This window comes from Nicotiana tomentosiformis, unplaced genomic scaffold, assembly GCF_000390325.3.
Source record: "Nicotiana tomentosiformis unplaced genomic scaffold, ASM39032v3 Un00305, whole genome shotgun sequence".
Taxonomy (NCBI): Eukaryota; Viridiplantae; Streptophyta; class Magnoliopsida; order Solanales; family Solanaceae; genus Nicotiana; species Nicotiana tomentosiformis.
In genome coordinates, this window is record NW_027174864.1 from 3,700 (window position 1) to 16,380 (window position 12,681).

At 37.5% G+C, this 12,681-nt stretch overlaps 1 long non-coding RNA gene across 1 annotated transcript; it reads right to left on the bottom strand.

The window, feature by feature from the left end:
* Positions 1-2,247: 2,247 nt before the first annotated feature.
* LOC138903994 (uncharacterized) lies at positions 2,248-4,437 on the bottom strand. The gene is made up of 2 exons (XR_011413242.1): positions 4,159-4,437; positions 2,248-2,537 (listed from the first exon to the last, which is right to left on the bottom strand). It is a non-coding gene; the product is annotated as an uncharacterized lncRNA (long non-coding RNA).
* Positions 4,438-12,681: the final 8,244 nt, after the last annotated feature.

A 12,681-nucleotide genomic window follows, 5' to 3' on the forward strand; every position in this document is an offset into this window, starting at 1 on the left:
TTCCAAACTTTGTCCTTGAGGACAAGGACTCGTAAAAGGGAGAAAAGTTGTTATGTGATAATAATGTAGACAGGACAAAAGGAGAATTAATAGAAATTAGGGGACATCTTAGCAATTATCATTAGTTGGTAGTTAGAGGTTGTTAGAATCTGTTAGAAGTAGTTACAATAGTTCAGTGTTTGAGAGGGATTACAACTACTTAAAGAAGAATACTTCCATAGAGGGATTACAACTACTTAAAGAAGAATACTTCCGATTTAAAAGATATTGAAGAAGAAATAATACTACTCTCTTTCTCTTTCACAATCTAAAGTTCATTCTTTGTAAATTGTTCAGGAGCTTTTCTTGCGTTTTGGCTCCTTAGATTTACAGAATTCTTACTCAATCAATTAGGCACATTCCATAGTATATACACTTTTTCACTTAAAATCATAATCAATTATTGTATATTTTTATCTCATTAACTTACTTAATTATGGTAAGTTAATATTCCTTCTGACTCATATTAACAGCGTGGTTACTAAAAATTATTGTTTCAAACAATGACGGATCCACATCGAGATGTGGGAGTGCCATGCCACCCACAAGTTAGGCAAGAATTTTTAAAATTTATGTTAAAAATTTCGAATATTAATTAAATGTATGCGTTGACACCCGCAATATCAAGCCAGAGGAAGGTGTCATTGTTGGGAATTAGTTTCTTAAGATTATTCTTATGTTTAGGCTAGGTTCGAGTCTGAGTCTAATGAGGAAATCAATTTTTCGTTTGCTCAATTTCCCTTTTCTTTTATTTTTTCCCTTTTGTCTTTGTCATTTCTACTTCCTTTTGTTTTTCTATCCTTTTCCCTCTTTAATTTTTCTTTTTCCAATCTTTTCTCCTTTATTTTTGGTTTATCAATGACTTTGAAAGGGGAACACATAAAAAAAATTAAAATTATCAAAGTACCATAAATAAAAGCCATGGCTCTTAATTCAAAATTCGGGCATTTAAGTAAATAAAAATCTTACAAGATTTTTCTTTTTAAAATTCTGTTAGCTTGTACTCCATAATTTGTATACAAAGTTTAGTTGTCCTATTGTTTGCAAGGTATAATTTCTTTTTCAAAAATATTTTTTTGCTTATGCTCTTATAGAATTAGTGTGATTCTCCTATTAAAATTACTCTTTCACTTGTGCAAAAAATTTTAATAAAAAAGGCATGATTCTTTTATTGAAGGAAGATTGCTAATTTTTACTTGTGATGATTTATTTTTTATAAGATTGTGTTGATTTTTCTATTAAAAATATCGTTAAACTGACCCGAATGAATCAAAATAGATCGAACCAAATTGAATCCAACCGTAAAACGGTACAGTTGAATTTATAGCGTTATTTTATAGACAAGTGAATTGATTTGACCTGAAGATATTAAATAACTAAGAACAAAAATAAGATTATGAAATGAAATGAAATAAAATACAAGCTTCACTATGAACTTAGCCTCTCTAGTTGCAAAAGTATGAACAACATTTAAGGATAAAGACTAAGAAAAGTATTATAAAATGAGAGCAAAATATAACTTTTGTGTACATAATGTTTCGTGTCTACTAATGATCCTAATTCCCCTATGTATAGCTTTATTTAGGGAGACACGATCCCAAATCAAGCTCCTCTTGAATAAGAATAAAACAGTAATTAATGGTTGCATAACGGTTGGCTATAAATGCAGATATTCTCTATAACTGCTGCTCATTGAATGCTATCCGATGACAATATTTTGAATCTTTGTTACTGGCTACTGTGTCTTCGAGATTCGTTCAGCACTGATTGCATGCTTACATCCGGTGTCAGCTATTTGTTGACTCACGCCCCACCTGTCTCTAGTTTCATGTGTCACTTCGTCATTCGCCCAACTGTCACTAGCTAATTTTACCCCATACAACTGATATATACTCACACTCAATCTTTATGGTCAGTGCGAGGGGTACATTAAAAGAAATATGGCACTCGATATCTTCAAATCCTAAATCCGCCTTTGGTCTCAAATTATTTGTCATTTTAGAAGTTCAAGACAAGATTGATTATTTTTTTTCTTTTTTACCCTTAGTAATAATTGTTCTTGAAGATGGAGATAACACATAAATAGAATAAATATTCAATAAAGAGATATTATATTTTAAGACATAAATAAGGGTAGAATTGTCACGATCCAAAATTCGCATGTCGTGATGGCGCCTATCTCAATACTAGGCAAGCCCACAACCTCAATAAGCCACAATTTCTTTTAAGTTTGAAAATATAATATATAAATTTAATAGAAAAATCTCACACATACTGATACAAAATACACTCCCAAAATCTGGTATCACTAAGTACATGAGCGTCTAAATAATAATAATAATAGTATGACTGATAAGAACACTGTCTAAAAAATATAGAACAACACCATAACTGAAGGGAAGAGAGACAAGGTCTGCAGACGCCAAGCAGCTACCTTGATAGTCTCCAGCATATAAATCACCAAGTCTAGCAACTGACGTATCCGGGAGCACCTGGATCTGCACACGATGTGCGGAGTGTAGTATGAGTACAACCAACTCAATAAGTAACAAGATTAACCTATAGGCTGAAAGTAGTGACAAGCTTAGCAGGTACAGTCCAGTATAGAAATAACGGTACAGAAATGTAGGCATGCTTTCAAGTTGAACAGTTAAACTCAGCACAAGTAAAAAAAATAGATCAATTCTGAACAATATGAGGAATATTACATCTCTATATCTACATGCCAATATACATACTGTATGTGATGCATCTTAGTGAAAACTTCGTGTACTCACTGTCACACCCCTTTTCTACCCCAAAAAGATATGTATGTTTTATAGATTGTGGGTTAAAGAATTTTTCCAATTAAAGTAACAATTTTGAAATAGGGATTATTTTGTTATTCAGAATCGCCACTTGGAATTGATTTTTGGTGTTCCAAGTCACCTTTTATTTGAATCCCTAATCAAAGGAAGGTTTGACTCTTTTATTATTGGTCTGCGAAAACAAAGTTCGGATAAGGAATTCTGTTGACCGAAGAGAAGGTGTAAAGCATTCCCCGAGTCCCGTGGTTCTAGCACGGTCGCTTTATTGACTACAACTTGGCTTGAATTATTTTGGATAAACTTTAATTTATTGTTTTCATGTTTTATCTATCCGCTTTTAATTATTAAAATATAAAATTATCTTTGAAACGAATCACGTGTGTGAATCCGTTTCGTTTATTGTGCCAAAATCATGTCACGTTTACGTGTTCACAATTAATAGCATTTTATTATACTAAGATTGTTTTGGTCAAAGTTGCGCGAACACATACTTCGATTTTAATTTTGAAAATCACAATTATGACATGCGAGCATATACATGATCGTGATAAACTAGTTAAAAGCGTGCCTAAAGCACTCTAACGATGTTTATTATTCTTCTTAAATTTAGAGATTATTATAAGGTCATGAATTATAGAATTGCTTGTGGAAGAAATGTATAAATTTAGCTATTATGAAAAGATAGGCTAGCTTTCACGTCTCTTATTATTGTCGGGCTGCGCAAAAATTTAATTAACTCATTCGAGTCCAAATTTAATTCTTATGCAACCAAACAAATCCCGAAATTCATAATCTGCTTCTCGATTTCACCCAAGTAATCTGCGACCTCATTTGTCTTAGCAGTCCATTTCCCAATTCATATTTTACCTTCTTTAATCTTAAAACACACGGACAAAAATTCTTAGTCATGCCTTTCAAAGTTCTCTGCAGTTTCTAAAATTATCCAAATAAAATAGCCAACATGAAACAAATTTTTATGCAAAGCTAAAGAAATAAACACATAAAGCACTCAAAACTCTTAACAAGGCAAATATAAATATGAAAAAGGCAGTAATGAACAAGAAAGTGGGCCTTGAGTGAGCTTTTCAAATTTTAAATTCCTATACTAAAACTTTTGCCGTAAATTACAAGATCAATGAATTTGAGCAAAGCGTAATACCAAATTTCTCAAATTATTGCAACCCCAAAATCTATTAAATGCAAACTCATATCTTAACATGCTAAATTTAACTGAAACAAGTAGACCAAGAACAATAGGACATTTGCTAAACAAGGCAGAAATTTATTGAAGCAGGAGGTGAAAAGGACGAACCTTAGAGACAAGGAAAATACAAATAAAAATTTCTGAATGATGGAACTTGATCTAAGAGTAAATTTGACCACGAGCGGAAACTTTCCGGCGACCTCGACTGACCTTGTTCGACCATGATTTTTGGGTGAAGTCTCGATGAGGAAGAAAGGTGATTTTTGGTGCTATTTTCAACTGAATTTTGGGGATGCTGCTTTTTGCGAAGATGAAGGAGGCGTTGGTTTTTTTTTTCTTTTCCGTCCCCTCTCAATGTCTCTCTCTATCTATCTCACCCTGAATGTTTTTGTATTTGTGAGTATGTGTGTTTTTTATATAAGAGAGAGATGAGGGAGAGGAAATCAGTTGGACAAAAGTAGGTATGTGCTAGTGATGGAGGATGAGTTGGAGTGAGAGTTGTTAAAGAGGAAAAGTGGGAGTGTGAGTTGTGAGAGAATAATTGTGTTGATAGTAATATGTGTATATAATTTTCTTAAGTAATAATTATAAAAGGTGAAATAAGAGATAAATATGTAGATTAAACTTAAAATATATTTACATGCTAAAAATGGTAAAAAAATTCAAGCATGGTCAAAAATTAGGTGCTCACACTCGCAATCTAAAAATACTCAATCACTCAATACTGTATATGGCCAATCTAACCCAGGGGAAGATCCATCCCCAAATATCAATGATTCAGACAAGATCCATGTCCGAAAAAAATTCATCCCTCAATATAAATGTTTCGGGCAAGATCCATGCCGAGAAAAAATCCATCCCTCAATATAAATGTTTCGGGCAAGATCCATGCCCAGGGAAGATCCCCCACAGATATATTTATATATATATCAATCGCGCTCACTATGGGGGGTGCAGACTCTAGAGGGGATCCTTCAGCCCAAGCGCTATAATAGCCAAATTCAGGCATAAATAAATAAACATAAATATCACTCAGAGTCTTCAGTCTCTCGGGCTCTCAATGACACAAAAATCAACCCGACATAATGATATGATGTATCAATAAATGACAATAGAGACTGATATATGATATGCAAGTGACAGATGTGACTGAGTACAAAGTTATATTTTACATAAGTAGTTCAACAGCAATACGACCCATGTAGGTCCCAAAATATATCGGCGCGTAGCATAAACATGATCTTTAATATTAGTCTCAGCTCAATTTCTCTAACACGTGGAGGTTATGCGGATAATGACATTTATTTAATTATGCAACTCCACGGAATCAATTAAGTCACAATTCTTGTGATGCACGCCAACACGTCCATCACCTAGCATGTGCGTCATCTCCAAACAATTCATACAACACATAATTCAGGGATTCATACCTTCAAAACTAAATTTAGAAGTGTTATTTATCTCAAGAAACTCAATCCACAGGTAACCCCTTTTCCGCGATTATTCAACTCCGAATGGCTCGAATCTAGTTGAATATTTCCTTGAAAATCCTTCGGCAAAAATCGCTACAAATCGAGCTTTCTTGATTCAGCTCTTTAGTGATATTAAAACCTCCAACTACTCTTATAACTTCGATCTACATCAACATAATTTGATTGAACCAATATTAGTAAAATTTCTAGGTTTTAGGTCATTTAGGCATTTTATCAAACACGTACATGAATCTCTACATATCTTAACCATAGAATTAGTTCGTCCAACTACTACAATTTACCAACAATTTATCCCACCATCATTATTAAATAATTCATAACTTCCAACATCACATACATGACCATCCATCTACACCCGACCAACAAAATTCCATCAAATAATCACCTTTCAATCTCTACAATAGTTATATATTTAAATTAGAAACATATGACTTCCAATCACTATACCATAAGTTCTAATACTTAATTCATACTCATATTCCCATAATATATCCATACATGTAAGTCTAAGGGTGTAGGATTACCTTTTGGAAGAAATCTTGTAAAACCCTCCTTTGAGTTCTTGAAGAAATTTCTTGAAGATCTAAGTATCTTCTGTGTACATTTCATTAATACTAGTGTAAAATTGATGAAATTTCATATCAAGATAATGGGGATTGCTTACCTTCAAGAAGAGGGGAGTTGGTGGTCTTGAGAGAGTGGAGAAGAGCTCCAAAATCTGTCCAAGTGAAATGGGAAAAATGAGCCCCGAATTGGCTTAAAAAGAGCTGGAGCTGACCCGCGCCCGGTCTGACGTAGTGACCCTCACTTCGCTGTCCATTGCATACAAGAGAAGACATGATCCACGTCCGGTCTGGCGAAGTGACCCTCACTTCGTTGTCCGCCAAAATAACTGGGTGATCTGACTTTGGTAATTTGATCATAACTTTTAGTAGGAATGTCCAAATGACGAACGGCTTAATGCGTTAGAAACTAGACTCAAAAGGATACACTCTCGGTGCAAAATTCATGGAAAGTATCCTCACCTTATAAGAGTTATATCCATTCAAATGTAGGTGTTGTGCAAATTAAGACACCTTTTCTGCTTAATATTTTCAACTTTCGCCAATTAGTGCCGAAACCTTCTAGACTTATCCAAATGCAAATAAAGGCATACGCCCAAGTCTAAAATCACAATCCGGACCTAACGGAACCATCAAAACTCCGATTCAAGGTCGAATACTAAAAAGTCAAATTTGGTCAACTCTTTCAACTTAAGGCTTCCAACATGGAATTTATTCTTCCCAACATGTTCCAAAACACCTGAAAACAAAACCGATGATTCATACATGTCATAATACATCATATGAAACTATTCAAGATTTCAAATAGTTGGAAGGAGCGTAAATTTTCAAAACGGCAAGTCGGGTCGTTACATTCTCCTCACTTAAACATACGTTCCTCCTCGAACGTGCCAAGAGTTGTTCCTAAACCTTCAAATCACTATTCCACCTTACCACGCACATACCTGGGGGTGATCCCACGCCACCCTATTCAATATAGGCCTGACAATACCACATAATTGAAGATCATTACTTCAACCTTAGCCCATAAACCTTGGAATTCAATTCCAACATTCAGGATTTCTTTTCAAGACCTGAATCTTACATATACACATTGTATGAGTCTGAACAAGCAGTATAAAGCCATAACCATAATCCCAGATATAATCACGTAACATAATACACAACTCACAAGCTCGCAACATCATTCTCGATCATAATAACTACTCCAAACTAACCCAGTACTAGTATTAAACCACATATCAAGCCAAACCTCGTTCCAAAAACTTCGTACACTGCTGATATTAAAAGAAACATGCGGAATCTCATAACCACTTATTAGATCAACAAGTCATGAGCTCTCTCACTCTAACCTGAACCATAATTATTTTCTAAGCCGACTTTTGATGTCATCCTCCCAAATATACCATAATCAAATCCGATTGTACACATTCTAGTCCCAATGACCTCATATTATTAAACACAAATATCCGACAGACATGCCACACCAATATAACTCAAGCCACAACTGAGAAATCCGTGTACCCAAAATTGGAAAATATTTCAAAGAAGAGAACTATATTGCGAGTTCAACAAGCACCACCACAACTGCAATGCTATAAGCTTATTATATATAGTAGAACCAAGACACACAAATTTAATAACGGTAACCAGCTCTTCTAGAGCTCACATTAACATCACTTGCACGGACAACTCACGTGCTATAGTATCAATATCTGGACCCGCACAGACAACTCACGTGCCAATATTATCAGTATGTGAATCCGCACGGACAACTCATGTGCCAATAATATAATTCGCCTGGCATGGTCACAGGCCTCCAGTTCACGCATATCATACAAGGGCAATCAAATAAGTACACATGTATATGATAAATGAATTAAGATTCTCATGCTCCTGAACTGGTATAAGTAACACGCCACAGAGTAGGCATGTGCAAAGTGTGCTATCACAACTCAACTTAGCAAGTTAATGCAGAAAGGGAAACTACCAAGGTTATTCAGGGAATTAGCCTCTTTTAAACCTCAAGTATAGCCCAGGTAGTTCTCGACAAAGGTACGAATACGAGAAACATTATAACTTTACGCATAACAGTCAACTCTAGGCATATCTTTGCCTAAGCATTCTTCCGAGTATAAATACTTGCCTTGATGCCCGCACATGGATCAAACCTCCCATATATACGCACTCATGACACACAACTATCACAAATAATTAACGCAATTAGTGCCTCCACTGAGTTTAAATAAAATACTCACCTCAACTAGGTCGCAACCCTGAAACAATTTGCTTCTGAGAACTCCCAGCTCCCCCAAATTCATAGAACACATGAAACACCATAACTGATCACAACTCCAACACTCGAATGACTATCACATCCTTCATGCACGATCGTCCCACTAGGAATACTCCTAAAATTCTTCAGTGCCACATAACAATAAATTTGAATATCAACAATCTATCAACTAAGTGTGTACCACAATACCAATGAACATCCGTAAATCAAAACACAATGCGCCTTCTGAAATGCGCATCCTTCTCAGGAATTACCGAGCAGTTATAACCTTCATCTAAATACCTGAAACTGACCATGTTGTCCGAAATTCGGGACCTTCCCTCTAAGACTGAACTGCCACCTTGTACATGTAAATTTTTAATCACGCACAACACACCGCATCTATCATGCAATCATGTGAAAAGCACGAGAATCTCATTATCAATTCTGAATCACCAGTAAATTATATACCCGGTTAGTTAGAAACCTTCCATTTTTCTCTCATCTAGGAGGAAATCACAATACACAATATGTCCCCCACCCCCGGTAGAAAATATCTGGTTCGGACCATGATAGAAACCATCAAGAACACTTTGAACTCCATTTGCACATAACCAAGCTATCAGAACTGAATTTCTCTAACTCGGCGAAGCCACGCATGTCACCAACCCAAGAATATTTCCACTAAAACATCTGTAGAGCCTCACCACTTCATAGGTATCCAAAGAATCGATCATACCATACTGGTCCAGCCTACTACCCAGTCGTCTTATTGTCTCCGAGTTTCTTCTAAATTACCTTCAAGTTGACACTTCTCCCTGTCAGAACTCCACGATCCTTACCCAAAGTTCACTACAAGACATCCTAACAGAAAATCACACCGCCCTAAGGCCCATAAGCCATTGTATTCTTCTTAAGCAGCTCCATAAATACCACAATCGTAACACTCACTCTGAAAATACCTTATGTGAATTTAAAATTATTCTTCTTACCTTATACTAAAATGTATAGTCCATAGTCATACAGAATTACCGCAAGTCCCAGCACCATTAAATGTAAATCTCAGATTCTATCCATATACAAATCCAAAAAAATTCTTGAACCTATTAGAACCTTCTCGGGAGTCACCCACTTTTTTCAAATCTAAATTGCACCATCCAAATGGGCTGAAAGACACGTGACTCATTAGCACAACAACACTCAAGGAGGTAACTCTGCCTTAACACCACCGATCAAATTCATACTCCGTGCGCACTACATCCTTCACAAATAACAACTCACTCATCCTATGATTTTCATATACTCATAAAGTGCAATACAGCCCGTATCCCGGAACTTCCTTACTCGAGTCATCCTCGATCTCAACCTTTGCAGGTCATAACAAATCTACAAGTATGCCTCAGACCAAAATAAAAATGTAATATATAACCATAAAATTGAATTGTCAATAGAAGGCTCCCCCAATAGTTACCACACACGATCGATACACACGATCCACAATAATGGTATCGCCCACCGGCGTAGATACACGAACAGGTGAAACTAAGGACTCACGGGGTATATCCAGATAATGAGTAAAGTAAAATGATACATACGAATAAGTGGAATAATGGTCAAATAGTATAGAAACTTCCATGTGGCACATTGAGACAATACTTGTAATCACTACATCTGAAGCAACAACATCTGGCCTAGAAGAAAAAACATCGAATCGGGCCTGACCGCCACCTGATTGGCTTCCCCTTCTTAGGTGACCCCTAACTGACTGAGCCCCACCCCGAGCTGGCTGGGCGGGTGGTAGAGCAACTGGTGCAGAAGTCGTAGTCTGACTCCTCTACTTAGCTGAACCTCCCGTAAGGCGAGGGCAATATCTCTTTATATGACCCAAATCTCCATACTCAAAGCAACCCCTCTCTGAAAATGACGGCAAGTTCTGAGGCGGACCTCGAGAACCAGAATAACTACCAGAAGAACCTGATACCGATGAACCCTAAACTGATAGTGCACGAGTTGGACTCTGAGCTGGAAGTGCACTAATAGAAGACTGACTCTATCGATCACTGTATGAACCATGGCTAGCTGATGCGCCCCGATGAGCTGAACGAGCCATCTGAGCGGGCCTATAAGGACGACCCTTACTATGATAGGACTGTCCCTCAAAAGGAAAGCCACTAGAATTACCCGGACCAAGAGACATCTTGGCCTCCCTCTCCTTACGCTCCTGAGTACGGATCATCTCTAGCTGTCGAGCACTATCAACCACCTGGTCGAATTTAGCACCTGCTACATTCCCCAGAGTCATAACAAAACAGAACTGATGGATGAGGTCATTAATGAACCTCCTGATCTATTCCCTCTCAGTGGGAACCAACCAAACTGCATGACGGTCCAATTCTGAAAACCGCATCTCATACTGAGTCAAGGACAAGTCCTTTTGACGTAAATATTCGAACTGCATGCGCAGTTCCTCTCTGCGGGTCTGTGGCAAAAACTTCTCCAGAAATAATACGGAGAACTCATGCCATGATAGTGGTGCTGAACCAACTGGGCTGCTCCTCTCATAAGTCTCCCACCATCTGAAGGCTGCTCCGGTTAGCTGAAAAATAGTAAATGAGACCCCCACTGGTCTCTAGAATACATGTTGTACGAAGCATCCACTGGCATCTGTCCAAGATATCCTGAGCATCCTCTAACTCAGTTCTACTGAAAGTTAGAGGATGGAGTCTCCCAAACCTCTCTAATCTCTTTTGCTCCTCGTCATTCATAATAGTACCCCACTAGGGCCCGAGCAGCTACAACCGGCTGGACTGGTGGTGCCCCCAGTATCTGAAGTCCCTGCACTACCTGCTCTGGAGTATGAGCAACATGGGTATAAGTACCTCCCCCAACTTGAGAAGTGACCGGTGCGACCTGAGCCGAAACCACCTTAGCAAGGCCAGTGCAAACAGTTAAAATTTGAGCTAAAGCCTCATGAAGGCCTGGAATCACAATAGTCACATCTGGTGCCTGATCTGGTCATGTCGACTAAGCTATATCTGGAATCTGCTCCTGAGCTAGAGTAACTGGTGGTGCTACATGTGCTGCTCCAACTGCTGTATGAGTGACACCTCGACCTCAACCTCGGCCCCGACCTCTACCACGACCCTGACCTCTCGCGACCCTAACTAGTGGCACTGGTGGCTGACCGTCCGATCCGATAGTATGTGTCCTCACCATATGTGAGAGAATAAAATTTAAGTTTTCGAAATCAAAATATTTGCACGACAGAATCCAAGAAAGTGAATTTTTTCCTAAGGGTTCGACAATCTCTCGAAGATAAGTACAGACGTCTCCGTACCGATCCGCAAGACTATACTAAACCTGCTCATGACTCGTTAGACCTATGTAACCTAGGCTCTTGTACCAACTTGTCACGACCCAAAATACATATATCGTGATGGCGCCTATCTCAATACTAGGAAAGCCGACAACCTCAATAAGCCACAATTTCTTTTAAGTTTGAAAATATAATATATAAATTTAATAGAAAAATCTCACACATACTGATAAAAAATACACTCCCAAAACTCGGTATCAATGAGTACATGAGCATCTAAATAATAATAATAGTCTGACTGATAAGAACACTGTTTGAAAAATATAGAACAACTCAATAACTGAAGGGAAGAGAGACAAGGTCTGCGGACGCCAAGCAACTACCTTGATAGTCTCCAACAGATAAATCACCAAGTCTAGCAACCGCCGTATATGGGAGCACCTGGATCTGCACATGAGGTGCAGAGTGCAGTATGAGTACAACCAACTCAATAAGTAACAAGACTAACCTCTGGACTAAAAGTAGTGACGAGCTTAGCAGGTACAGTCCAGTATAGAAATAACGGTACAGAAACGTAGGCATGCTTTCAAGTTGAACAGTTAAACTCAGCACAAGTAAAAAAAATGATCAATTCTGAACAATATGAGGAATATTACATCTTTGTATCTACATGCCAATATACATATTGTATGCGATGCATCTTAGTGAAAACTTCGTGTACTCACAATATAAAAATACTCAATCACTCAGTATTGTATATGGCCAATCCAATCCAGGGAAGATCCACCCCTCATATATATGTACACATTAACTGACAGTCAGTCACACAATACTGTATAAGGCCAATCCAGCCCAGGGCAAGATCCATCCCCAAATATCAATGATTCGGACAAGATCCATGTCCGGAAAAATCCATCCTTCAATATAAATGCTTCAGGCAAGATCCACACCCAGGAAAAATCCATCCCTCAATATAAATATTTC